The sequence below is a fragment of the Erpetoichthys calabaricus genome, chromosome 7 (assembly GCF_900747795.2).
Source record: "Erpetoichthys calabaricus chromosome 7, fErpCal1.3, whole genome shotgun sequence".
In the NCBI taxonomy this organism is placed as follows: Eukaryota; Metazoa; Chordata; class Cladistia; order Polypteriformes; family Polypteridae; genus Erpetoichthys; species Erpetoichthys calabaricus.
This window is the reverse complement of record NC_041400.2, coordinates 173,283,251-173,310,725: the sequence shown is the minus strand read 5'-3', so window position 1 is coordinate 173,310,725 and position 27,475 is coordinate 173,283,251. Positions and strand designations below refer to the sequence as shown.

At 39.2% G+C, this 27,475-nt stretch overlaps 1 long non-coding RNA gene across 1 annotated transcript; it reads right to left on the bottom strand.

Annotated features, from left to right (window-relative positions):
- Nucleotides 1–5,839: 5,839 nt before the first annotated feature.
- LOC127528758 (uncharacterized) lies at nucleotides 5,840–6,792 on the bottom strand. Its single transcript, XR_007935372.1, has 3 exons — nucleotides 6,544–6,792; nucleotides 6,354–6,430; nucleotides 5,840–5,896 (listed from the first exon to the last, which is right to left on the bottom strand). It is a non-coding gene; the product is annotated as an uncharacterized LOC127528758 (long non-coding RNA).
- Between the last annotated feature and the right edge of the window lie 20,683 nt (nucleotides 6,793–27,475).

The window sequence follows — 27,475 nt, the reverse complement described above, 5'->3', positions numbered from 1 at the left end:
TTATTATGTTCTACTATACTGTTATCTTTCAATCTATGACTTTTTGTTAATCTGATATTCTTCTAACTTTGCACAGTTTTTGATAAGTGGATCAGGATGCATTTCACTGCGTGTTGTCCTGTATAACTATGCATGTGACAAATAAAGAATCTTGAGAATTTCAAAAACGGAGTTTACCGCACATGCATTAATTGGTTACTTTGTTAGTGTATATATATTTATCTGTCTGCTTATTTAAAAAGCTACATTTACCCCAGGAGTCAAAAACGTTCTGTCTAGCCCTTGTACAAAAACCTAGACAAAAGCTGGGGTATCACCTTGGTAAACACATGTACTTTGGGAACTGTGAGAGGAAAATAGCACGACTTTACAGACAGGAGTCCAATGCAGAACTCTACTTACATTTTTACTTTGTAAAAAAAATTATTAATTGCTGATGATGTAGATCGTTTTGTCTGTGCTAAAATTCCAAACAAAGAAACCTGTCCTGACCTCATTAAAAAGATTCAGCATATTGGGACTCGCAAGATTACAAATATTGTTTTTACAGAAGTTCTGAAATAAAAGTGAAACTAATGAAATAGCAACAATTCAAAGAAAAAAAAATCTTAAAAGTGTGTACCCGGAAAACCAAACACGGGGGTTGGCGAGCGAAGCGAGCAGGGGGCAAAGCCCCCTAGTATATATATATGTAAGAGAAGGTCTGTGATACGGTTTGCATATTTGCAGCTGGAGATCCACAAAGGGAGAAAATGAATCACGTATCATAAAGTAGTTTTTATTCCTGAGCTTTCAACCCCTTCCAGGGGTCTTCATCAGAGGATACGCTTAGACTTACAAGAATCAAAGGAAATCTATTCCCTTTGTGGATCTCCAGCTGCAAATATATACATATGTGTGTGTGTGTGTGTATGTATATATATAATATATATGTGTATATATATATATATATATATATATATATATATATATATATATATATATGTGTGTGTGTGTGTGTGGGAGTTTGCAATCCTAAATTGTTCCTAGTGTGTGCTTGGTGTGTGAGTGTGTGTGTGCCCTGCGGTGGGCTGGCGCCCTGCCTGGGGTTTCTTTCCTGCCTTGCGCCCTGTGTTGGATGGGATTGGCTCCAGCGGACCCCCGTGACCCTGTAGTTAGGATATAGCGGGTTGGATAATGGATGGATGGATGTGTGTGTGCATGTGTGTATATATGTATATGTACAGTATGTATGTATATACTGTATATCTATAATGTATATATACATGTACTCTTTGTATTATTTGGCAGGTACTGTATAACATGTCTATGATCTGCTTCTCACAACTGAGAGGACGTAGCAGATGTTTGCCGGCTGGCCAACCACAACTGTTACCTGGTAGGTAACCAGCCAAATATTAGATTGTGATCAGAACTATGCATGTAATATTCCGATCTATACCCTGTCAAATAAGCGAACCAACTGCTGATATACATATATATATATATATATATATATATATATATATATATATATATATATATATATATATATATATATATATATTTGTGTTCCAGATATGCCCTCAAACTGTAATGGAAGTTCTTCAGTTTCCAAGCCCAAGCGTGCAAAGTTATTGATCTGCATCAGTGAGAAAATAAAGGTGTTAGATTAGATGAACTTTGTGCCAGAATTTTGGGTTTGTCAGTTTGTTGTTAACAAATTCATGGTTCACAAAGACTGACAGAGACATTGAGGTTGCCGATCCCATCATTGATCGCAGCCTTAATGTTAAATGTCAGCTTGACTTAAGGATCTCAAACAGCACACAAAGCAGATTTTGCTGAATGGTCATTTCAAGCTGGCACATCCTACACAATCTCCAGCACCATCCGCCAGCTATTAAGGACAGAAAGTTGGAGGTGATGTCGAGACCTTGCCAGTCTTGGAATCTCCTGATAGCACCGTCTAAAGATTTTTTTATTTTTTTTTTATTGAGATGTTAACACAAAAAGTCACAGAATTCTAAGGAATGACTAGAAAGAAAAACGTTTGGCATTTTACCAATTGTATTTTGTGTTCTGCATTTTATGGGTTATTTCATGATTACTGTGTTATGGAAATGAACATGAACAGAAATAATGTTTTGTTATAAAGAATTCTATGTAGAAAAGTGTATTTTGAACAATCTCTATCAAAATATGACAGTTTTTAGTGGATGTAGGAACTTCGCCCCCTATTTCCCATAGGTTGATTGTATTAACATTCATGTCTTTGAATTTCGCTCTGTTTTCTAGAAACATTACCCATGTGAAAGACTGTGAAAGGATTGACTGTATTTAAAGGCTTTATTTATTTATTTACTGCATTTTATATTATTCTACATAAAAAATGACAAACATAGTCAGGTTATCACTTAAACTATTCCTGTCTTCTATAGCTATTTAAAATGCCAGTCTAACAGGTAGCTTACAATGATGGTGTAGCTCCATTAAAATATGCATTTAATTTAGGTTACTGAAATAAATTAACAAGTGTAACAGATTCTCAAAATTCAATGAAATTTAAGTATGACTGTCTTTAAACAGTTATGCATAATTCCTGTGTACTGTATCCTCGCTGACCTATGCAAATAATGGAGTATAACAGTTTATTCAGAGCTGAAACCTCAGAGAGTTTTCCAGTGAGAGACAGACTACGAAGAACTGTTTTAGCGTGCCAAGAACAAATGTCATAGATAGTGGTGAACAATGGTGAATGGTGTTTGTCAGGTTTTAACAAAGGTTTTAATGTAAGCCCATCTAGGAGATATTTATAGTGTTAGTTAAAACATGATTTCTGCTGATGATATTGTGTTGTGTAGCACCAGAAAAGAGACAGTGGAGAGGAAGTTGAAAGAATGGAGTAGGGCTTTGGAAGATAGAGGGTTGAAGATAAATAGGAAGAGGACACAATACATGACGTTCAATGATGATCAGGATTCAGAAATTAGCCTGCAGAGAGAGTTACTGAAAAAAGTGGATAAATTTAAGTATCTAGGATCAGTGGTAGACTGAGAAACAGAATCAGATGCAGAGATAACCCACAGAGTGCAGTGTGGATGGAACAATTACAAGATGGTATAAGAACTATTGTGTGATCAAAGAATTAAGGCAAGATTAAAATAAGGTTTTTCAGAAAGTGGCAATGATGAATGGAGCTGAGACTTGGGCAGTAAAGGGAGTGCAGGAGAAGGAGTTTAGATGTAGCAGAAATGAGAATGTTGAGATGGATCTGTGGAGTTCCAAAAATGACAGAATTAGGAAATGAGACAATCAGAGGTACAAGAAAAGTGGGAGAGCTATCTAAACACAGGTAAGCAGGTTGAAGTGGTATGGACAAGTGATGAGGAGAGACAATGCATATTTGGGCAAAAGAGTGATGGGACTGGAAGTAAAGAGGAAGAGAAAGCAAGGAAGGCCAAAGTGGAGGTGGATGGATAAAGGAAAAGGAGAAGGTTGATCAAGCACATTGACTTCCAATAGAACTGGGAAAAGATGAAAAGAAAGAAGAAGAAGAAAAAAACAGCTTTTAGAAATGCATTCTAGAGCTGCAGTCCTAATGTCATTTTAGTTATTTTATTTTGCCTCATCCGTGTGTCCTATGCTACACCAGTTTATGGATTAATATTATTTAATACTATCTTTGCTGAAGCCTATGATTTTTGTCCTTCCAATATTTATAACAAGTTGGCACCCATGAAAACAAAATTGAAACTGCACACCTGTTTCTGAAGAAAATGAAGAAAGATAGCCTCTGAGAAGCTGAGTTTGGTGCAGCCTGGGATTTGAGAGACCACCCATAATAGTCTTGTGTAGGTCACCAGATGTTAAGACCAAACATCATAATATAATATAACTGGATCAATGGAAATTGGATAGTCATACTGAGTCAGAATGATTATAAGTTAGAGGCTGTATTGCTTGAAAAAATGCCCCCCCCCCCCCCAACAAATTTTGCTGCTTTAGATGGTTGCCTGGTTCATGTAAATGGTAGAGCTGGCATTGATGTCAGTTCATTGCAGGAGTAAAGGTCTCCCCCAAGTAAAGTACAGAAATAGTCAGCCATTGAGTGTGACTTCACCTATGTCTCTGAACTAGTGAAAGGTTCAAGCTCAAAATGACCAGACTTTTTACATGACCCAAAGTTTAAATGCAAAAAGTAAAATGAGTAACACAATATATTTGTCACTGAGCATAATTATGATATTATAGCAATAACAGTAATCACGGCTAAATAACAGTGATGGGGATGAGTATAACATAGAGGAATACACATTTTTAGGAAGGATAGCCAGAGCAGAAAAGGAGGTGGGGTTGCTTTTTATGTAAAAGAGAATTTAAATGCAAATTTTCTGCAATTGGTCGATGAGCCCCATCATAGTGAGGACATCTGGCTTTGCCTGGAAAGCATCATGGAAAGAAGCCTTATTTTAGGGGTGTGTCATAGACTGCCCAATGCAGACAATAATTTATACACCTTTTTGTGATATTAAAAATGCAAGTTTACAGGGGGATATTATAGTCATCTGCGGTGGGTTGGCACCCTGCCCTGGATTGGTTCCTGCCTTGTGCCCTGTATTGGCTGGGATTGGCTCCGGCAGACCCCCGTGACCCTGTGTTCGGGTTCAGCGGGTTGGAAAATGGATGGATGGATATTATAGTCATGGGGGACTTTAACTACCCGAATAGTAACTGAGATAATCTTGCAAACAGCAGAGCACAACACGCAGGAGTTTTTAGAACTAATCAGTGACTGTTTTTTAAAGGCATTATGCTAAAGCACCGACATGGATCGAGACTGTGACTTCAAAATGAGTTCATGAAGAACACGATGACACAGTTGGAAACTTGTTAAGGGTAAATTTCACACAAAGTTAGGAAGTTTTTCTTTACAAAGAGAACCATAGACACTTGGAATAAGTGACCATGTAGTCTGGTAGACAGTACAACTTTAAGGACCTTCAAAACTCGACTTGAAGTGGATGGAACTGGTGAGTTTTGTGGGGCTGAATGACCTGTTCTCGTCCAAATTGTTCTAATGAAAATGGAAACATAAAAAGTACAATAACTTGTAGTGCATGAAAAAAAGAATTGAACAAAAGCTGTACACTTTGCTAATATGGTGATATGGGAATTACAGATGGATCAGTATTAGGGGACCTTTTCCAACATTGTTGACTTTGAACTGGGTTTCAGTTTAATGAATTTACTCATAATCAAATTTAGAAATTGCTTAGCAGTGTGTTTGGATTTATGACAATCAGAATTAAAAGTGTTTAACTAGCCTGGATGTAATTCACATAGAACAGGCAAAGTCATAAGACAGAAAACATAAAAAAGAAGTGAAAAAATATATACACTGTATGGACTGAAGTGATATTTATTTGCATTATAAACAACACAATATTCATATTAATTTCCTGTTTATTTGCATCAAAACACAAACTAGCTCATATTTTCTGTTAAAACATGCAAATACAACATTCACTAGCTATAAGCGACTACACTAACAAAGAATAATTTCAACTTTACATTTTTACATGGACTCAATTTAATGCACACAGGTCTTTTTCATTAGCAAAAAAAGGACATTTTTGTATACACATTAAAAATTAAAGTGATGGAGCTAGCATGAGTTTCCAAAATCCAGACGGAGCTCATTTCCACTTATTACTTTTAAAATGGGCAAAGTTCTGTACAACAGAGTCTGATTATCATAATATTCTCTCTCTCTCGGACAATTTCTTGACAGGTAGAGAGAGGTGTTAAAAACTTTATTTCATGTTGTCAGCTGTTTTGAGGGGCTGAGGGCTTCTGTCACGAATGAGTACAGAGGTGACGCACACTTAATCTGACTGTCATCATACTCTTGGGACTAAATGACAAAGGATTTAGACAATATTTAGTTTTAGAAATACAATTTCAACTAAAGGAATTATTTATGAGAACAACTGTAATGTTTTAATAACATTGATGAGTCTTTAAAATTAAAAACCACGACCACCCCACCCATCATTTTAGATTTAAGAAAAAGATCAAGAAAGAAAAAAAAAAAAACAACAACAGGGCAGGGTCCTGCACCTGTGGGTTAGATAAATGATTTTTAGGGCAAGGACCACATCCTGAGCAGCGTGCTGAACTTAAAAGAAAAAATAGATTAAAAAGGCGTTGCTATTCATGCTTAATGAGAAACAGGAGGAATGTAAACTTGTGTAACACCAGGCAAAGAGTCACCTCATTACCACATTTTATGTGACTTGTTTTGATAAAAATGGCCAAACTTGAAAAGAACAAAAGACTCGAGTCTTTGAACAGACAACCACATTACCTACACGGTTTGCTGGGTGCCTTATTGTGGAGGCATACTGCGTTTCTGTTTCTATGGTAACAAAGGCTTGCTTTGGCATCCCTGGAAAACAACAACAACAAACCAGAATTATTCATTTTTATTTTTTTTTTTTAAATCCATGTAGTCCAGTCGTTCTCAAAAAGGAATTTCTGTTTTCAGCATTCCACATATACCTTAACCGCAGGTCTCCAAAATTTCCATCCTGCTTTGTATATTGCTGTGTGTGGTTTTGTGGTTTCTTCACATTGTTTTTGTTGGACCCTGCCCAGCACTACAGCTGCCATCTGCTACGAGTCTTACAGCAGCATATAATAACTTCTTTAACCATGCTTATCCCCATAATGGTAATGCTCTATAATACTTGTAAACTGCAACTTAGAAATTCTGGTTAAAATATTTATAAAAAAAAATGTTTACAGAACAAACAGTTCTATTTTTGGTTTTGACGTCAATGATTAGCATGCTTCAATTATGCAATTGTTCTTGGAATACCTTGAAATTGGGGGAAAAAAACATTGCTCTAGAAACTGTGCTTATTTACTCCACTTGACAGAACATTTGCTAGTGATTTTGTCTATTAGTGTTTATGCAGTTTTGGTAGGATATTTTAGGAACGCTGGGAAACTGAACATAACATGTGGTTATTTTTTCCTCCTTGTTTTGAACAGTTCATAATAGTTATTAAAATAAAAGTGATAAAACATTTTAATTAAACTGTGAAATATACATTTTCCATATAATCTATAAATTGTGTTTAAATAATATATGCGTTTTAAATTACGAAAATAAAAGAATTCTTCAACACTCATGTTTTACATGCAGTAGCTACAGTGCCCCCCATAATATTTGGAATAAAAACACATTTTTCTTTAATTTACGCCGCTGCTCCACAGTTTACAATCATAAATCAAACAATCCCGATGTAATTAAAGTGTACATTGCAGACTTTCATTTAAGGGGATTTGCACACATTTTGGTCCCACCATGTAGAAATGACAACACTTTTTCTACACAGTTCCCATATTTTTTAGGGCACCATAATGTTAGGGACAATGGGCATCATAGGTGTTTCTGATGCCTCAGGTGGGTTTCATTGCTTCATAAGATACCTCAGCTTGCTTCTACCCTTTGGAGTCTGTAGCTGCCATTGTTCAACAGGAGGACAAGAGCTGTGCTAATGAAAGTCAAAGAAGCCATTATGAGACAAGAATAAAACCAATAGAGATATTGGTGAAAGCTTGAGATGACCTAAATCAACTTTCTGAATATCATTAAGAAAAAAGAATGCACCAGTGAACTCAATAATTGCAAAGGGACTAGTAGGCCAAAGAAGACCGCCACTGCTGTTGACACAATGGTAAAGAAAAAGCCCCCAACCCCTGTCAGAATCAGTCTTCAGGAGGCAGATGTGTGTGTGTCAGAGACGACTATCAGCAGAAGACTTCATGAACAGAAACACAGAGGCCACACTGCAAGATGCAAACCACTACTTAGCCACCAAAACAGGACAGCCAGATTATAGCTGGCAAAAAAGTACTTAAAAAATCCTGCAGAATTCTGGGAAAAGGTCTTGTGAGCAGAAGAGACAAAGACGACCTCATCAGAGTGATAGGCCAAAGCAAAGTGTGGAGATGAAAAGGAACTGCTCAAGATCCAAAGCAGACCACCTCATCTGTTAAACGTGGTGGTGTGGGTGTTATGGCTTGGGCATTTATGGCTGCCACAGGTCCTGGCACACTTCTCTTCATTGATGATGGAACTGCTGATGGCAGTCACGCAATAAATTCTGAGGTGTACAGAAATATCCGATCTGCTCAATTTACAGTAAAGGCCTCCAAACTCATTGAATGGTGCTTCATCCTGCAACACGATGATGACCCAAACATACTGCTGAGCCAACACAGAAGTTTTTCAAAGCTAGAAAATGGAAAATTCTTGAATTGTCAAACCAGTCACCCATTTTTAATCCAATTGAGCAGGCCTTAAGAGAAAACATAAGGGGAAAAGCCCCCAAAACAAGCAGGAGCTGAAGATGGCTACATTACAGGCTTGGCAGAGGATCACTAGAGAAGATCCTCAGCACCTGCTGATGTCTGTGAATCACAGACTTCAAGCAGTCATTGCATGTAGAGTCCTAAATATGACAATATCTTTAATAGACCTGCCATTGCTGTGTCCCAAAAATTATGATGCCCCAAAGTGGAGGGAACATCTAGAAAAAGTGTTGTCATTTGTACATTTTGTGACCAAAATGTATGCAAATTCCTTTAAATAAAAATCTGCAATGTGCACTTTAATCATATCTGAATTGTTTGATCTGTAATTTTTAAACTGTGGACCCGAGCAGTAAAGCAAAGCAAATTGTCTTTGTCCCAAACATTATGGAGGGCACTGTAAACAAGTATTTCATAACTACTGTGTTTAATGTCTACTCTGTGACTCTGCAAGAGAATCTTCATTTCAAATGCTACTGTATCTATTCATCTGCTTTTCTACTGGTCAGATTTGCAAGGAGCTTAGTGTGGCATGAATGGGCACAGGACATGAGTCAGCTCAGCATAAGGGGAAACTTACACCAAAATCTCACCACTTCTGTTGAAGAAGAGTATTAGTTGAGCCCACAATGGTGCCCACCCCAGATTATAAAGGGATATGCTCCTAATTATAAGCAATTGGTAGATTTACTGATAAAGAATATCATTTGCAAGGAATTTCAGTTGGCTGAGAACAGCCCGTGAGGTACAGTGATAATCCTGGCACTGATGTGTGACACTATGGCCTCACCAAGTTGCTAGCACAAATTGACAGAGCGGCAGAATGGTGAGACACTGCACAGTTTGATAATGGCTTTGCCAAACTTTTACTGAATAGTTTTTATGATGAAATAAAAGTACAAGGGGCCCCAAAATTCCCAGATTTGTTAAAAAATCTTTACAGCAATTCCCTTTTAGTCATCTTCAAAATCCTTGCCTTGAGATGCGACACTCTCGCCCCAGTACTTCTCCCATTCCTGGAAACATTTCCTGTACTCATCTTTTGTTACTGTGTATGGAGACTCCTGGGTTTCTTCCATGATAGTAAATCTTCTTCACTTCATACTGAGTTTTAATTTTTGTAAGAAAAAGAAGTCACAGGGAGTGAGATCTGGCGAATATGGTGTGACAGACCACCAAGACTCTCACCTGGCTGGTGTGCCTTCGTAAATGAAGTACCCGGGGAACAGAAATGCACAGGGCAGTGCCTCCCCCCGAGTGCAAGATGGCAGCCCCTCTGGGTTGCTGCGGTGTCACACATTCCCACATGGTTCCATGGGAGTTGGAGTTTGGCACAACCCTGTTGGGTTATGTGGGAGCCGCCAGGGCGAGCTTCAGAGCTTCCTGCTTTGTCAAGTTTCTGCCACACCTGGGAGTGCTTCCAGACCTTGCTAATGGGCCACTTGGAGTATTCCTAGGTGGAGCATAAAAAGAGCCCCATACCGTCATTCAGGCAGCCAGAGTCGGGAGGAGGAGGACAAGATGGAAGGAGACAGACAGAAGAAAAGAAAAGAAAAAAGTGTGCTTTGTGCTTATACTGTACTTTTGTATGGTGCACTGCAGGTGGGAAACATTTGAAAGCGTTTCCCACTGCCAAATAAAAACGTGTGTGTTGCAGAAACCTGTGCCTGTGTCTGCTTGTATTTTGTTTGGGGAGCTGGCGTGCCCCCTGGTGGCCACAATGGGTTCTGCTAATCAACAACCACATTGTTTTTGATCAAAAACTTTTGACTGAAAATAGCGGTGTGCTGCCATGGTGCAAAATTCAGTTTTGCGTGTACCACTGCTCCAGATATATTTTTTTCCTGATACAATACAAAACAATTTATTTATGTATAGCCCAAAATCACACAAGAAGTGCCGCAATGGGCTTTAACAGGCCCTGCCTCTTGACAGCCCCCTCAGCCTTGACTCAATAAGAAGACAAGGAAAAACTCCCAAAAAACCCTTGAAGGAAAAAAAATGGAAGAAACCTTGGGAAAGGCAGTTCAAAGAGAGACCCCTTTCCAGGTAGGTTGGGCGTGCAGTGGGTGTCAAAAAGATGGGGGTCAATACAATACAATACACAGAACAGAACAAATCCTCAATACAGTATAAAAAATAAAAAATTTACAAGTATGGAGCAGAATTTAACAGTAGATGATATCACATAGCGGCACGGTGGCGCAGTGGGTGGCGCTGCTGCCTCGCAGTTGGGAGACCTGGGGACCTGGGTTCGCTTCCCGGGTCCACCCTGCGTGGAGTTTGCATGTTCTCCCCGTGTCTGCGTGGGTTTCCTCCGGGCGCTCCGGTTTCCTCCCACAGTCCAAAGACATGCAGGTTAGGTGGATTGGCGATTCTAAATTGGCCCTAGTGTGTGCTTGGTGTGTGGGTGTGTTTGTGTGTGTCCTGCGGTGGGTTGGCACCCTGCCCGGGATTGGTTCCCTGCCTTGTGCCCTGTGTTGGCTGGGATTGGCTCCAGCAGACCCCCCGTGACCCTGTGTTTGGATTCAGCGGGTTGGAAAATGGATGGATGGATGATATCACACAATATGATTTGTTTTCCCGTAGACATCACAGCATTTGAATTCAAAGTCTTGTCACTAATTAACAAAGGGAACAAACTCTATGAACAAGTGCATTAATGTTGAAAAACATTGTTGTTTCCTGAAAATCTGCCATGGTCGCTTGGAGAAAAAGAATTGGCAAAATCACCAGCACAATTGCAGAATAGACGGTAGAATTACGCACACAATCTACTAAGCATGATATCACTTGGTGGACTTATTAACCAGACTTGTATGTAAACAATAGCTAGCCGATTCTTGTTATTTCCTACCCCCCCCCCCCCCCCATATATAGCAGACTTTTAAATATTCTTCTGGAGTTTCGGTTTACCATCTTCAGTTTCTGGCGTATGCTTCAAGTGCATGAGCCTGTGAAACTGGCCTATGCTTTAAACTAGTCATGGGCGAATCACAAAGGATGCTATTTTTGAACAAATCTTTTCAGTGAATCATACAAATCAAGCGTGATTTAATTGATTCAGTGTAGCTCAACAGGAATCCCCCCCCCCCGCCCCGGAATCTCAGGAATGACCATGAGATTCGGAATCAGGAAATGGGACAAAGTCAAAAACGTAGTCAATTAGATCTTAACAAGACAATGAAAAATTTGAGGTCAGAAATTAGAAAGATTACTTAGCATCAAAGTAAGAAAAAGGTTTTCTTCAATTGAGAATTTAGAGAAATAGCTCAAACTCTGATACCCCAGAACTACTGAGAATAACCTTTGACTCGCCGCCCAGATGACATCATAAATTAACACATCTCCATGGAGATGGTCATAACAATAGTCTAAAATGTCAGCATCCATCGCAATAAAATGTAAACAAATTATGAACTTTTTAACAAAGTAAGATACAACAAAATTGACTTTACTGTAAATCCAGGTTCTGTGTTGTAGAGCCCCATATTTCACATATAATTAACTAGAAATTCCATGAGAATCTGTGTATAAAATGCCTAAAATACAAAGATCATAACACTTTGGTAAACAAAAGATAAATAAGTGGATAAAGAGTTTGGGTCCCAAGTGATACCCCTCTTGATGTCCAGAAGAAAAACAGACTGTAGAAAACAGCAGTTTCGATATAAATGGCATTATTAGCCAGGGTTATGTTATGATGCCATGAGTTCCAATCTCCACAGTAGTTGGACAATGAAAGGGCCATTTTAGAAAATAATTTTATTGATTTAGAGTGAGCTGTTCTGAAATATATTCATCACAATATTAATCTGTTAATTATACTAATGTTATGGTATTTTTGTCCTGCAACACCTTTTTGCATTGTCTATTTGTACCACCATTTCATAGGTTATGTTGCTAGGGGTGTGATTCCGCTTATTGTGATGTCCGACATCATGAAGGGATGCAGACCAGCCCACTCTCAATGTGGTCGGAGGAATTTGTGTAGGAGGGCATTAATTAGAGTACTAGGCCGACATGGTAACTGTCAACAAAAGTAAAGAGACATACAACTCCTAAATCAGCTGTCTTTTGCTCATTTCACTGATCCCATGTGGATGCTGGAATAACAAGCTACCATAGTCAAGAATATTGTCTTGTGAGTACAGGTTGCTTTTTGTACTCTTGATAGCTAAGGCGCGGCACGGTGGCGCAGTGGGTAGCGCTGCTGCCTCGCAGTTGGGAGACCTGGGGACCTGGGTTTGCTTCCCGGGTCCTCCCTGCGTGGAGTTTGCATGTTCTCCCCATGTCTGCGTGGGTTTGCTCCGGTTTCCTCCCACAGTCCAAAGACTTGCAGGTTAGGTGGATTGGCGATTCTAAATTGGCTCTAGTGTGTGCTTGGTGTTTGTGTGTGTCCTGCGGTGGGTTGGCACCCTGCCCAGGATTGATTCCTGCCTTGTGCCCTGTGTTGGCTGGGATTGGCTCCAGCAGACCCCCGTGACCCTGTGTTTGGATTCAGTGGGTTGGAAAATGGATGGATAGCTAAGGCCATGCTGTCCAATCACTTTTATCAGGTCAACAACATGGCTGGAAAACCGATCAAGATCTCCTGGAATGCAACCTCATCAAAGCTTGTAGTAGCCTTTCTACATCCCTTCCATCTGCCTGAGTATCTCTTTCTTTATCCTTCTCAGCTGTTGTTGCCTTTGTCATCTACCCAAAAGTACATCCCTCTCTTGGCTCTGGCATGAATCCTGCACTTGAACCAACCTGCTCCCTTTCCACAGCACCAGCTCTATCTTTAATAACAAAGAAATTAAATAATTAATAGGCCTTCAGCTATGTAGTATATACTACTGTGTGCCATGGATAAATATAACTTAATAAATAATGCCTGTATAGCTATATTATATTATTATAAATCCTTCCATAGATAATTCCTTCATATTCTGCAGTCATAAGAATTTTTCACACTGACCACATTATTTTTTATAATATTGAAAAATACCCACAAACGTACATCCTATCATCACACCACAGCACCACAATGTCGCACAAACCTTTTGCTGTCCTTTTCTTGAAACCCCCTGCCCGGCCTCATCAGTGCCACTGGACTGCCTTTCTGTGGCTGCTGGTTGGAACAGAATTGTGAAACACAGGCAGTGTTTTGTTCTCTCATGCTCATTCATAGCAGGTATTGCTTCAGTTGCTTAATACTTGCATTGTATACTCACTAAACATTTTCTCTTTCTTAATAGGCTTCACATGGGCTAAATTATCAAGCCTAAAGCTATCTATGAAAGCTAGGTAATGGCATTAAGTTACAAACACACTTGGTTGCTAAGTTATTTAGTGAGCTGACATTAATAGTGTTGTCATTTGAAGCACCGAACATCAATGTCAGCTAGACATGACATATTAATAATGATATGACAGACTGGAAGGCCAATCACATTTGTTAGCTAGCTAGCCTCTTTGCTGTCACCTAGTGCTCCTGAAGTTGTGAACCAATGTAGTGTTGTAAAGTTAACGAATGACAACATTTCCGATTTGTTCTAAATAAATCAGATATTTTGTGCATTACGGTGCATCCTCCTCCAGTGCTGTTTTCTTGCTTAATCGTTGCTTTCTCAGCACTCCCTTACTTGTTTCTTTTACCTTGGGAGTCTATTGAAAAATGGATGAGTGCAGAAAAGAACTGATGAATGAATGGTTGGATGGATGGTGTGGTATAAGAACTGTCTCAACAACAAACAATTTTTGGTACTCCAAGCGGGCTGTCCCTTTTATTTGTCTCCAGACAAAACTAAAAGTACGAAAGAATGAAAAGAAAATGCACAGCTTAGAGCTGCTCCCCAAATTGGGACTTCTCATATACAACAAAAGGTAGTTTTTTCTCAGTAACGTTAAGACAGTGCTCTGTTCTGAGGCTAGCTGTGGCCTTCACAAAGACACCTTCTTTTGGGACTTCTCAGCTTTATGGTGGTCAGATTATATGACTAGGTGCCCTTACTGGGCGGTTTCTCATTGTTGTGAAGGAAGAAGAACAAGAAAAACAAAGTTAGTGGTAGCCCCACCCCCCCATCTTGGTGGGCTATTGCATATCTGACTTGAGCCCGCGGAGGAGTCCCTCCAACACACGTGTGTGACAATGGATAGTTTCAATTTCACACCTGTAGGGTTGTACCATTTGGAGAGAGGTTGCCAACTTTTCCCCAGAATGGATACCTTAACGTGAAACAGGGTTATACCACTTGGAGTGGTGTAGACTTTTTATAGTTTTAACCAAATGTGTTTATTTATTTATGATGGTATACGATGACAGCTCAACTGGCCCACCAGAAAACTTCCCAGTGTTCCTGATGGCCACTCCACCCTGTACATCATTTATGTGAGTTAAATACCAGTGCAATGCTCCACTAAATTTCTATGAATTCTTTTCATGAGTGTCTTTCTACTGTTTTTTAGTCACAAATCCTTTCTGTTCTTTTTGACTATGATCTTTGGGATACGTTCTGGTTTTGGCATATTGGGTAGTACCGACCATCAGATTCAAACATTTTTCTACCCTCTGACTATAATTAATTTTCCTGTCCTATGTGGTCTGGCCCTACTTTTCTCACTCTTCAGTTCACTGACAGTACAGGTTTAAAAGACGGTTTACAGTATATGTGGCTGGGACTGAAAGAGGCTGGGCCTATGATGGGCTGGGCAGAAATGATGTCAGTCGTCTTTCGGGGACTTCTCCTCCATTCTGGGGATGTAACTGAAAAGAGTTTAGCAATTGTGTCCCACCCCTATTTTTCATCCATCCATTATCCAACCTGCTACAGTAATCCCTCGCTATATCGCGCTTCGACTTTCGCGGCTTCACTCCATCGCGGATTTTATATGTAAGCATATTTAAATATATATCGCGGATTTTTTGCTGGTTCGCGGATTTCTGCGGACAATGGGTCTTTTAATTTCTGGTACAACGGCTTCCTCAGTTGGTTTGCCCAGTTGATTTCATACAAGGGGACGCTATTGCAGATGGCTTGAGAAGCTGCCCAACCACAGCGCGTATTATGTATTAAATAAAACTCCTCAATATATTTGTGAGCACGGGGGCTGTTCGCACCCCTAGAGGACACGGCCGCTCCTCAAAAAACGCTGAAAGATTACCTTCACATTGTTCCCTTCCTTGCTGGGCATACATGTGGGTGCTTTGCAAGCGATATTCTTACCGCATGGTGCTTCACATACTTAAAAGATCAAACAGCACGTATTGATTTTTGATTGTTTGCTTTCCTCTCTCTCTCTCTCTTTCTCTCTCTCTCTCTCGCTCGCTCTGACATTCTCTGCTCCTGACGGGAGGCGGTGTGAGCAGAAGGGCTGTTCGCACACTGGCCTAGAGGATACGGACGCTCCTCTAAAAAATGCTGAAAAATTCTTGCTCCCTTCTTTGCAGCTACTTTGCCCGGCGGTGCTTCGCATACTTAAAAGCCAAACAGCCCTATTGATTTTTGACTGTTTGCTTTTTTCTCTCTCTTTCTCTCTGACGCGCACTCCTTTGAAGAGGAAGATATGTTTGCATTCTTTTAATTGTGAGACGGAACTGTCATCTCTGTCTTGTCATGGAGCACAGTTTAAACTTTTGAAAAAAAAGACAAATGTTTGTTTGCAGTGTTTGAATAAAGTTCCTGTCTCTCTACAACCTCCTGTGTTTCTGTGCAAATCTGTGACCCAAGCATGACAATATAAAAATAACCATATAAACATATGGTTTCTACTTCGCGGATTTTCACCTTTCGCGGGGGGGGTCTGGAACGCAACCCCCGCGATGGAGGAGAGATTACTGTATATCCTAACTACAGGGTCACGGGGGTCTGCTGGAGCCAATCCCAGCCAACACAGGGTGCAAGGCAGGAAACAATCCCCGGGTAGGGCACCTGCCCTCTGCAGGGTGCGCACACACTCACAAACACACACACTCCAAGCACACACTAGGGGCAATTTAGAATCGCCAATGCACCTAACCTGCATGTCTTTGGACTGTGGGAGGAAACCGGAGCGCCCGGAGGAAACCCACGCAGTTTAAGGGAGAACATGCAAACTCCACGCAGGGAGGACCCGGGAAGCAAACCCGGGTCTCCTAACTGCGAGGCAGCAGCGCTACCCACTGTGCCACTGTGCCGCCCCCACCCCTATTTTTCCACCCTTATTTCCCTTAATGAGATACTTTCCATGCTCGCTTGAATGACACTTCATGGAGTCTCCAAGTATGTCCTAAAATATATAAAATACTGTAAACTTCCTTGGTCTATGTATCATTAATGACAAATATATTCTGAGATACTAAGTTTCAATGTAACATTGTTATTCTCCCTAATCACAAAAGCCCCATATTCAAAAATAATAAACCTCATATTAACAGTAATAATGACCCAATAAACCGATAAACATCAGGCTTGCACCAACTTAGAGAAGTGAAATAAAGTTTTTCATTTGGCACGATTGGACATGCATGCACAACTGAAGGAATTCTGTCTTTGGGCGCGTGCCAATGGGAAAAGTTGCCTACAGCTCCTCTACTTAAGTATGATTACACTTTCATTAGCTAAAGTTGATTAATTTGATTGGATGACAGGTTGTTTTCAAAATTTTCTGAATGGCTGATAGTTGTTTTCCAGATTGACTATTGTTTCAGTCTAGTAGCTTGACAGGTGTAGCCTTGCTTGCCCCAGGCATGTGTCTGTCTATCTTAGACGCATGCCTGTACAAATTGTTCTCAAGGCTTATCAATTCTTGCTGGATTATTTATTGTTTCTTTGAAGTGGCAGATCTGAAGTCTCATACATACACACACACAGGCCCATACTCAAACTACAATCTTGGTCTTGTTTTGTACTTTTTTTAACACCCGCATTACACCATGCCAGTCCACAGCAGGGTGTATTCACATCGAGAAAGTTACACAAGGTTAATTTACTGCACCTAGATAAACTGCATGGTGCAATGGTGCTTTGTAGCTCTAGCAGAATGGATTCAAATGTTGTTGTAAAAGTCAACCTTTTAGCATTCCAAGAAAAATAAAACATAAAACACAGATATACTTGGGCAATGCTAGGTACTTCAGATAGATAGACAGATTGATAGATAAGGCACTGTATGATAGATAGATAGATAGATAGATAGATAGATAGATAGATAGATAGATAGATAGATAGATAGATAGATAGATAGATAGATAGATAGATAGATAGTGTCACAAAAATGACCAAGAGACATGAAAAAGGTTTGGGACAGCTACCCGTATAATATGCTGTGGTTGCAAAAGGTAATGGTTGAGAGATGTTCACAGCTCAGAGTCCAAAACAAAACTGAATTAGGTTGTTAGAGATGGTGGCTTTATATGCCGAGAATGGAAGTGACGTCATCAGTGGCGCTGGAAGTGGAAGTGACGTCATCAGTGGTGCTGGAAAACGGAAGTGACGTCATCAGTGGCGATTTCCTGTGGATGGTCTGCAAGGTTTTGAGAAAAAAGGTCAGTGCACCTCATCACCCACTGGTCTGGCGTGGAATTACTATCATTCAGGCCCTTTAGCTCTCTCCCAATCGCACGTGTGTGACAAAAGATAGATAGATAGATAGATAGATAGATAGATAGATAGATAGATAGATAGATAGATAGATAGATATTTTTTATTTTTAAAAAACAACTTTATTAAATTCAGTATGAAATACATTAAAAACACAAAATCTAACCACAGGTACAAAAACTATAATAAAATCACATTTTGAACTTCTAAATACTCCCAGTTCATCCCTTTATTTCATAAATACCCTCCCAAACCCTCGCCCCTTCATTCATCCCTTCCATTCCCACAATTCCACTCATTTATTACAAAAACTATATAGATTCCTGCTCATACATATTCTATTAATAATCAAATTATAACTAGAATACAAAGTGCAGTTCATCATTGTCATAATTACACAATACATTATTTACACACCACTTTTCCTTAAACTGTGAAAGATTTCTAGTAGATTTATAAAAATTCAGATCCACTTCTATTCTACTTTTACAAGTCATTTTAAATAATACTGAGGGGTCTGTGCTGCCTGCTCCCTTAACTTTATTTTTCCGGGTTTTCCATATTCCCAGTTTCGCCTGTCCTAAAATAAAGTTAACCAGGTTAACATTTGTATTTGTTTTTTTTGAGCTCTTTACCCCAAACACAAACACCATCCTATTATAACAGACCCCCAGACCCTCAATCAGCTGCTTTATCATTTTAAAAAAAGTCCCCAATCTTTCATAGATAGATAGATAGATAGATAGATAGATTATACTTTATAGCTTAACATTACATTTTCAAACTCGTTAATCCAATTCAGAATTGTTTAGGAGGCAAGAGTATGATACTTTACGTTACTGATATTTATTTAAAAAAAGTCAACTTCCTGTTTCTAGGAGTACTCTTATTGCATTCATAATTATTACAGTGTAAAAGGGGCTGCTTCTGAGGGCCTTCATCACAGGTTTCCGTCTGCATAATGGCAGTTATCTCAGTGCACATGTCGGGACTGAGATTGGATTGTGGTGTGATTCCATGACAAAACACTGCCATATGAAGTACACATAAGTGAGCTTGTCTCTGTGAGCAAATATTTAATGATTAACCTTTATTCCTCTTTTTAATCTAGGTTCCCACAAAATAAATATGAACAAGCTAGAATATCCAAGGTAAACGAGAAATGAGTCTAGCAGAAGAAACTGATGAGATGGCTATAGGCCCCATGTCCTCCAATGTAAAAAAAAACTGGAGCAATGTGTGTAGCAATACAAACCGAACAAGGAAATGATGACTTTGTTCTCAAGAAAAAGTAAAAAAGGGTCACACTCCACTTTAGATGTTATAACCTGAACATGCAGTTTTGCATGGTGATGACAGGAAAGCCATGCTTGAAACATTATGTACTAATTTTTCTACCCAAATAAAGAAACTGCAGGAGCAAACAGGTGATTTGGAGAAGTATTCCAGATAACAAAACATACTGTATCTATCTTGGGTATTCTGGAAGAGTAAGAGGAAAACAACCCTGTTGTATTTCCATTCACATTGTTAATCAAAAACTTTATAGATGAGTTTTATAAGAAGATATGGAAATATTAATTACAGATATGACTCCAAAGATCCTTTGAGGCAAGGATTTTCTTCAAAGGTAAGGAAAAAATGTAACAACTGAGAAAGAAACATTAACACGTAACAATACCAGAATTCCATTTTTTATCTCAATTCTGATCTGACAAATAAATACAAATACCGATAAAAATTACTGCCTTTACATTTAATTAAAAATTAAATTAATTATGAACCTTGAAGAGTTTCAGAAAATATAAATTCTTTCATCCAAGGCCTACATGGAAATCGTCACTTCAGCTATCAATACATGATTTTATTTCAGTTACTGGAGTAATTTATGATTATTTCCAGTTTTCTGAACTCATATTTTACTTTGTGTTTTTTTTTCCCTCTCGTTTGCTTATGTATATAATATTTATTTCAAAACTGATCACTGTTATTTTTCTTTACTGGCACTGTCACTAGAGTTATTTCACATCTGTGTTTTCCAAGGAGAGCAATCTTGAAGTTACACAAATTATATTTTTGGCATGACAGTATAAAGATCTGTGCAACTGAACCAGAATTATCTAAGTTTTATGGATTCCAACTGAAAAAAATGCACATTTTCTTTCATTAATTCCTCAGAAAGACTCTTGGGAATGGACTTTTATTTTTTTTCAGTTATGGTTTTTGGGTTACATTTTAGGTTTGATAATTTCTCCCTTTTAGTCTTCTAGTTACAATCCTTTGCTTGTTAAGTGACTCTTCTCCTTGTCATCCCATTAATTTTGGTTGTGCTTCTGTATCACCCTTAACACCTTGACCTCCATATAAAACAGGATAACAATGCACATTACATATACTGTACCTGTAATCTTAACATAACAAAAAATTGCAAAATGATGAATAAACAGAATATCAAACTAAATCGGGATATTGCAAAGAAACAAAATGAAGCATTGAACAATTTTTATTACGCGATACAGAAAATATTTGAAAAAGAACCCAAAATGATTACATAAACATTAATTAAACTTGACCAAGCAAGAGTCCTGGCTGAAACAGAACATTCTGAAAATGTTTTTGTTCCTCTTCGAAACTGCTTGAGGGTTGCCATCAGACGTGCGTCCATTCACTGCCAGACAGGCTGCTACCACCAAATCAAATAAAATCAAATCCACTTTTACTTGCCACATGCAAATTATACATGCAGTACAACTCCAATGACTGTGCCTTTATGGAGAATATAAAAGGAAAATAACAATAATACATGAGTTTGTGAGTATCAAAAATTATTAATAAAATTACAAATATGTGATAAATGATAATAATGACTAAATCTTTCTCTTCTTCTTCCGTCTCCTCATGTTAGAGGTTGCCACAGCGGATCATCTTTCTCCATATCTTCCATAAGTAATGACTAAATAAATAACTTGATGTAAGAAAGCTAACAATAGAGCATCATGTAGTTCTGATCACTTTTCCTTGTTCAAGATGGAGACGGACTGTGGTCAGAAATACCTCTTCACTATCTCTGAACTGGTCTTCAGTCAGCAGTAGCGGTACCATTTTCCTGACTGCACAATAGAAAAGAGACCATTGTTGAGATTGGCATCATTGAAAATTTCTTTGTTGTAGTCTTTGCTGAAATCACTTGGAGGTAGATATTCTCAAAGTGTATACCCAGTGATGTGTTCAGCTAACTGCACCACTCTCTGCAGATCCTTGCAGTCTTGCTCTGTGCTGTTCCCAAACCAGGCAGTAATAATCCATGTCAGAATACCTTCAATAGTGGATGTGTAGATGTTCTTTAGTAATTGGGAAGGTAGCATGAAATTCCTGAGTTGGTAAAGAAGTTGTTGTGCATTCTTTACCAAGATGTTGGTTTGTTTGGACCAGGTCAGGCCTTCTGTGATGTAGATACCGATAAATCTGAAACTGTCCCCTCTGAGATGGGTCTAACTGCAGTCTGCAATACCTATAATGTAGATCAGGTAATGCCTACAATGTCAGTCACTGATTGCACGTTGAGTCAGATAACCCTCACACAACCCTAATCTTAACCATAGTGTTACAGGGCATGCAATGCATGTGACTGACGTTGAGGGTGTTTCGTGATGTTGGGGCATTACATGACTAACCTTATAGGTGTGCAATTAAACTCTGTTGTTCCCTCTTTCTACTTTCTGCTATTATTATTGAGGAGGTGGTAGTGCCTCTGCTGTTTTCTCCCAAAGTCAACAATCATCTCCTTTGTCTTGCAAACATCAGTAGTAGACTGTTGTCCTTACAACTCTTCACCTCATCCAGGTAAGTCTGCTCATTATTGCTAGAGATCAGGCCTACCAAAGCTGTGTCATCAGCAAACTATAAGATAACCCCGTGGGCAGCCATAATATTGCAGTGACCAGTGTGAATAAGAGGGCTCACAGCTGTCAGGGTCCCTGGTTTTTTTAAGTTCTATACAAATGGAGAGCTATAATTAGCTCTGCTGTTTGGGTTATGGAGCATACCTCGAAAACCACAGCCATGTATGATAACCCTGTTAACTTGCCTATGTCAGCTACTGCAATATACAGTATCTGTCAACTTCACTAATAATCACCCTCACCCCACCCCAGGCTTCTACCAAATCTTATGCCTTACCCCTGTCACTCATGCTCTAGGAGGTGTGTCCACCCCTTACAATTAGAAACGTCTCCTCCCAGCCCTCTTATTACCTCACACACAGGTCAACAATTGACTGCCTGCACATCACAATACATTCTTGAAAAATGTACTAATGGGAAGTGTGATTTATAACACCATAACAAATTTGAATTCCAGGCTTTCAGGAGGTCCAAAGGGTTTATTAGGGGGTCTCCAACCTACAGGCACCCCCTATATTGCACATCTTGTTTTTAATTGAATTAAGTGGTTTTGAGAACACTGTGTGATATGCTATTGCTGGGGCTAGAAAAACTTCAAGTCAAGATAGATAACAGGATTGGTATTATAATAAATTTGCATCGAAACAATGCACTGTAAGGATTCTAAACTCTTTTTGGACTCCCCCCAATGGGACGACACGCCGAAGAGTGTACCAAAGTATGATCGCTGCCCCTGTGGAAGACAGCCTATCAGTTTCCTGGGCAGCCACAGGCTCCCATGGCTGTAGCGGCTCACAGCAAAAGCAAATCCCAGCCGACCGTGTTTGTGCTATAAAGTGCCTTTCGTCGATGGGTGATGCAAGGAACCTGGCCACGACCCTGCCTGATTGCTGTGTCTGTGTATAGGAGATTTGGTAGATCCCGCTACAATAAATAACTGTACAGTTGCTTTTTCAAGCTGAATAAAGCTGGTTATGCTACAGTACTGAGTCTCAGCCTCGTGTTTTGGGGTGCAAGACAGGGACTCACATGTCACAGTCCATTATTTAATGAATGTATATAGCATTCAAAATGAAGTGACCCACTACCAGAAACACCATGCTTTTCTCAAGTGTAAAGTCTTAAAATGTGAATGTTACAGATCTATTGTCTTTTGTAACACGACTCCAAGGACTGTCAAGAGCATTTGCTACTTGCTTAGAAAAGAGTACATCCCTCTATGGTATCATTTCACAGGAGCAGGCAGGATTTAATTCAGGCTCTTTCTTTAATAGCCAGCATCCAAACTTTCAGTATATTGATAAAGAACAGGATATTTGTAGATTTGAATGGGAGTACTCATTCACTCCACTCAGATTTGGCTCAAAAATCATAGCCTGGATGAAATTTTTGTAATAAAATCACAAAGCCTTCATTTGTTTAAATAATACAGAAAGATATATTCCTTAGATCACGGTCTAAGATAGGCATGTTCTCTTTCACCTCTCATTTTCTTCACTGTTACTGAACCAGTCTTTGTTAGAGGTTCTGATTTTTCAGAAGGGAAACTCCAAAAACAAGATTTCCTGGTATGCAGATGATATGCTACCTCATATCTCTAAACTAGACTCTTCACTTAAATATGTGCTACCAGTAATGAACAAATGTCAGAAGAGTTCAGGGTTCAATATGAACTTAGTATTATTGTTTCCAGTCTAAATTTAAAGTTTCCTCTCACTATGACAGATGTATTTTTTTGGATTTTGGATTTATTTCCTTGTCCATGCTCTCCTGTGAGAACCATGATGTACCAACTGTCATAGGTAGGCAAAACCCCCAGTGATTTATTAGGAGTCTGGAACTAAAACAGATGTCTCTTTGACTTGCTGCAGATATTGTCAAATGTGCACTTAATAGAAAATCATGTTTTTTTGCCCTTTATTGTCACAGCTGACATTTAACTCCTGACATAAGGAGACTATCAAGAGCCTTAGAGGCTTATAATTCATTTTCAACTACTGGTATGAATGAGTGTGGTTGAGTGCACAAGTGTGTCCTGCACTGGACTGATGCCCTGCTTAAGGTTGACATCTGCCTTCTTATTACTTGCAAATTACAGATTTAGTTCACTGTAATGTATCTTGATTACTCAAGCTACCTCTTTATCCATATCGAGCAACTGCTGTTAAGCAGCCAATGACTGCTGGATTACACTCTGAAAATCACAAGACACATCTTTTTAGATCTCAGTCCATTCATTCTAGCACAGTAACTGAATATGGGTCTTTCGGTCCTATAATAAGTTCGGTCCTCCTGGGTTTGGCAGTGTCCCATTTAGTGTTCCTGGATCAGTCTCTCAAGCTGAGTTCTGTAATGAAGACAGGCAAACCTGCTCTTAGCTTCCCCTCATCCATTTTTATACTTCCAGAAAAATACTCAAACAGAAAGGATAACAGGAAGAGGATTGTAGTGAATGCATTCAGAATTCTCAGTGCTTAATTTAATGGTCTCCCCAGGTGATCTAGAATATTCAATTTGAGGAGACAGAGCAAACTTAGTTTCAAAAACATACCAGTTTCTACATGGCAATTCACCCTTAGACTTTTGATAGCCAGCCTGAATGAACCTGTGTATAGCTAACATAGATTGCTAAAGACCAATACACAGTTGTATTGAACAAGTCCTAAATTTAACTAGATACTAACATAGGGAGCTCTCATTAGTGTTTTAGAAGTTTTCTAAAATACTAGAGGCAGAGTAGAGTACCACTGTTCACACTCCTATCAGTAATAGAGGAGGATATTCTGTCTGGACTCCTTCTGGCCTATCTATGGCATGGTAGAGCCACTAGAAGAAGCTCTGACAGTGCAAACCCAGACTTTTCTTGCATTGTCTAGTACTCCAGAAGTGATTCTAGGTATTTAGTCATCAGTGTTTCATGATTTGGATTTAAAAAGTCTTCTCTGTCAGGTATACTTTTGAGTATGGAGTGTAGAGGTGAGTGTTTTGGTGACAGGTGAACGGGCAGGAAGATGAGGTCAAAGTGTGGAGAGCTGTGAAGTGGTAGATCATGGGCAGTGCTTGCTGAGAATTGTTAGTAATTCGGTGTTCTTAATTGGATGGGTGGATGTCACAGGCTCTCTTGGGATATCTTAATGAAAGAGTGTGATGACTTTAAGCCATGGCCATATGATCTCACCTGCCACAGTGTGACGGTGCAGGTCCTGCTCCAAGCTCCCTCTTCCCATTTGGGAGCCACTTGAACCTGACGCTGTCGGTAATTTAACCAGATGAGGTGTGTAAACGGGGACAAAACATTCTTGGAGCAAAAACAAAACCAAAAACAACGTCCAAATGCCTATGTCAATCAAACACAGGAAGCTCTACAGTCTACTTGTGACTTTACGCTGTAGGAAGATAAGTAAATAAATTAAGGCAAATAGGTAATTAACATTTGATGTGGCTTTTGTATAAGCAAAATATAAATGTTTTTCAAATAAAGACACAAAACATAATCACAAACTGAACTTTGCACGATACCTTGGTGAGCTCAGCATGCCCTGCTAGTTCGTTGAAGGACATGTGCGGCAGATTGGCCAGTAATATCCATTGGCAGGACGAAGACCGACCTGTTGCTGCATCCAAACGGTGCCATCTTTCATCTTTATGCCTGGTGCAGCTGCTTTGTCCTTATGGGTGAGTAGATGTTTCTCACAGGAAGGGCTTCTGTTCTCTTTCTCCGATGTAGAATCCTCATCCTCATCTGAGATCACCTCTGTTATAGCATGTCTTTATTTGAAAACAGCAGTGTCAGATCGGGTGGAGCGTGAATGTGACTGAGAGAATAAAACTGAGAAAAAAAAAAACGCTAACCTTTACAAGTACAATAAATTTACATCGGCTGTTACAGACTCAAATCAAATGTATGTTTTTATTGTGTAATAGTAAAAATAACAGCAGCTCACTACTCAAAATGGTAATTTTGGGAAGTGGCCGGACTTGAATCCGCAGCCTCTTGATTATGAGTGAGCAGTTCTTACCATTTACCACCCAAGCAGTCGTGTCAGCATCGTACCCTAACCCGATTTCTTTTTCTTCAGTTATATTTTTTAATAAAAGTGCACTTGTTTTGTTATACGTGTACCTTTTGTGAAAGTGTTTATTTGATATTTGGACCAGTCTTCACACATTATACACTTCATGTCAAAATTTTGTTGTTAGTTCTAAAACTTGAAAAAGATTTGTTTTAGCTGTGTGTTCAACATTTCTTGCATTCATCGCATTTCCTGTCATCCTGCATTTGCATAGATCGTTGTAGACAGGGAACACACATGACATGCATGTGTTCCAAATAATATATTATTTACCTTCGACAACTCCAAGCACCTCACACCCAGATAAACAGACTTGAGCTGGGAGAACCTTTTGCCTGAATTGAGCTGCGGTGGTGGGGGGGACGGGATAGCAGGCTGCTTGCTGCTTGTGCTGATTGACACATTTACATAACAAAAGACGCTGATGGAGAGGTGGAAAGGAATTTAAGGTGGCCCGGGATTACGAGTTTTTTTGTAGGCTTCAGAGATTCTAGTGTTAATGATCTGGCAGAATCTTGCCGAATTTAGCAGGCATGTACAATATTTGGTAAAGTGTTACATCTATTCGACTTAATCATCCCTTATAACTAGGTCAGATTAAAAGTTATCAGATTCATTTATGATCAATTTAGTATTCATATCCAATATGAACACCTCAAAGAACATAAAATCATCTACATGTTTTTTGGGGTACTATATAGTTCTTCACATAAAATAATTCAAAACCACCTCCTCAGCCAATATTCCTTGTTTTTGGAAGTAAGGTGTAACCTTTTGGTGCTGCTTCAACTAAAGAGATAGGATCAGATTTACCAAGCAGGTTTTTAAACTAAAGACAGAGATCAGACTTTGTCCTTAGTATACTGTTCTTCACCAAAGCTAATTTAGTCCTCAATGCATGAATGCTCACCAAATACTTTTTCAAACTGCAAAGGGCCAGTATATGAAACAAAGTGGCCGGTTAGAGATCCTAAGCCAGTGAGACAAGTTAGGCTGCAGTCTAGCCAAGCTGTTTATGAGCTACCATTGTTGGCACAACATAAGCACAAAATGTATTTTCTTTCAGAGGTTTTCAGAGGTTAAGTCCTAATACTATAATGCCAGGTTAAGTCTGCTTCCAGCGTTGATATGGTCACGATGACGATAATGTCACAAGTCATATACCACATGAGTAGTAATGTCTGTTGTTTCTATAAACAAAGTAATGGTGTCCATGGGCGTTCTGACATGAGAAAAGGTCACAAACTCATTGTGGAAACTCCTGCAATGGGTCACCGCATGTGTGGCTGAAACAAACTCACGGTGATGACATTTGGTGTAATTTCTCCAAGGGGGACTCCACATGTGATTCTACAGAGGAAAGGATGACAAGGGGCAGCATTTTTTTTTAGCCGAACTTCAGGAGAACAGCTTGATGAATGGCGGTTATGGGTCTCGAAGACAAGCAATATTTGGTCTTAGTGGGCCACTCAAAGAACAGAAAAAGACAAAAGGAAAATGCCCCACATGGAAAACCAACACAATCAATGCAAACATAAATTAAAGATTCTACCAAAGTTTTGGATGGAAA